At 33.3% G+C, this 2,512-nt stretch overlaps 1 protein-coding gene across 3 annotated transcripts in view; it reads left to right on the top strand.

Moving 5' to 3' along the window:
* Positions 1–2,512, top strand: part of LOC119631478 (palmitoyltransferase app) — a 140,589-nt gene that overhangs the window by 28,938 nt on the left and 109,139 nt on the right. The gene's annotated exons all lie outside the window — the stretch shown is intronic.

Here is a 2,512-nt window from a genome sequence, read left to right as displayed (position 1 = left end):
TGGATAAATTTTTAGTACTACTTATAGATTTAATAAATTTTCTATTTATGGTTGATTACCATCTGAAAGAAATATTTTGCATTCCACAACATTTCAATAATTCGCTACGGTATTGAACCACTGAAATGTTTAATAAAGTTTTTTAAACAATATAATAGAAAAATATTAGCAAAAAGAAGGAATATCTGCGTATCTCATGGGCATTTTACCAGTGTAGTATGGGGAAAGAAACGTATGAAAAAAAAACCAACGAAGAAAATGTATTCGGAAATGCTAAAGGACGGGATCAGTATGAAGCTGCTGAAATTTCTGTTGCTTAACAAAAGATCATAAGACGATTTCATCTTGTTCAAATACTGATTTTTCAATCATCATTATTATTATTATTATTATTATTATTATAATTTTAGACTAATGAAATAAATTCTTAGACTAAAAAAAAAAAAAAGAAGACATTGAGCACTAGCAACACAGACTATCAGTTTAGTTAGTAGTATTAATAAAGTAAAATATAGAATTGATATTCGATTCTGAAGCTGATTGTAGAATGTCCAAAGGGTTAATCGTTCCAAATGCAATACTCTTAGCCAGGGAAAAGTTAAGGCAGTCGCAGAGAATGTGCTTTATAGTGAGAGCTTGTCCCCAACGGCAGATTGCAGGAGGAAGACTTCTTCAAGATCCATTGGTGAGTTGTAATGGTATGACCAAGGCGAATACTCGAAAATGTTTCGATCTTGGTGGAGTTAATTGAGGGTGAATGAAAGAGTAGTGTTGATGATGGTATTGTAAATTCCTTTCTACAATTTTCTCTTTAACTTTTCTTCCAATTTTTCAATCAATCTCTTATCGAAAATCCTAAGTGTAAAATTTTAAATAGAAAATGAAAACCTGAATTGCTTTTAATTATTTTAAGCTAAGCAAACACTCTTGACTTACAAGTCTCGTTGTGAATGACTTGTAACATATCGGTCCCAAATTTAATGTACACTTGTACGAAGCCATCCCTTTGTCCCTTTGTCTCAATCGATGAAAAAACATTGCAAAAATAGTTGGAATGAATTTTTAATACATAAAAATATGGTTTCATATAGTAAAACTTTATAGAGTAATAGATAACTTATACGTAACATATTACTCAATAAATCTACTATCTGACAAATATATGGCATCTCTGTTGACGGACACATACGATTTCTGCATAGTAATAACCATTAAACGATACAAGTCAAAATTTCGTGTGCATTTAAAACTGATCAGAGATAGTCCAGGGAACTTCTTTCTTTTTCTATATATGAACTTACACTGTCGTCTGAATTGAAAGTTTTGCCAGATAAGAGAGCTTTGCAGAGAAAGAAATAGAGAATAATTTGATAACGCACTAATGCCAAGGACTATGTGGTGGTGGATGTCATACTACACCCCAACCAAGTTCTAATACTTTTTGGGGGGTGAGTAAAGAAGTATGAGGTCTTGCATTGTCATGATGAAAAACAATATTTTTTCGGTTTCTGCTGCAAGGCTTCATTCAATTTGATTAGTTCTTCCCAGTATACTTCAGAAATAATTTTTTGATTATACAGCAGATATTCATAATACACACTTCCTTTACAATCATCATCATGTTGACAGCAAAATTTTGTTTTCGTCGAGATGCCGCATCGTCTTTTGGCCATGATCGCTGATTACGTTGCACATTTTTATGCATAGAAACCGTTTTTCATCAGCAGTTACAGTTCTCTGCAGAAATGGATCGTTTTGCATCCGTTTCAACAGCATATCGCAGCATATCGCATATGTTTTTTTTTTGCGATCAAACAACAGTTGTTTTGAGTGAACTAAGTTTTTTTGCAATCTCACGAATCCTTATACTTCGGTCAACTTCACTCATAACTCCAAGTTGGTCGTAATCAATGGTATTTGGCCTAACAGAATACGGTAAAGCTTGCACTGAAAAATTTCCAGAACGAAATTTCGCAAACCGATTTTGGCCAAATATCAGAAAGCACTAGTTTTACTATATTGCGTGAACATTTGTCCCTTAGAAAGCTTCTTTTGAAGTGGATGCCGTTTTTGCTCACGTCTTACAACAACATGTTGACGGCTGTTTGTCGCTGATTAGGCTAAATAAGAAGAAGGATTCTTTCATGTGATACATGACAATGAACATATGAAACATGGGCTTAGTTGAGCAATAGGCCGAGGTCGTTCACATTGTCCAAAAATTTGTTGGTCTATTAACACGAAAATGCATAAAGGATTGTATTAGACGAAACGATGTAGGGTATCTAACTCTCGGTCTTGCTTGATTATAATGCTCTTACTTACTATATCTACCGTTAACGAATGTGGTTGTAAATTCCACAAAAATCTTGGAAGTTCTTGCTTCAGCTAGCTGGGTATTGAAAATAGGCCAAATCGGTCAATGGGCACGTCTAAGATATAGCATACACTGAAAAGTAAGGAGATGCAATAAGTTTTTTTTTTTTTTTTTTTTTTTTTTTTTTTTTTTTTT

The sequence above is a fragment of the Glossina fuscipes genome, unplaced genomic scaffold (genome assembly GCF_014805625.2).
Source record: "Glossina fuscipes isolate IAEA_lab_2018 unplaced genomic scaffold, Yale_Gfus_2 1, whole genome shotgun sequence".
NCBI classification, from domain to species: Eukaryota; Metazoa; Arthropoda; class Insecta; order Diptera; family Glossinidae; genus Glossina; species Glossina fuscipes.
Note: the sequence above shows the minus strand (reverse complement) of the source record. Positions and strands in the feature narration are given on the sequence as shown.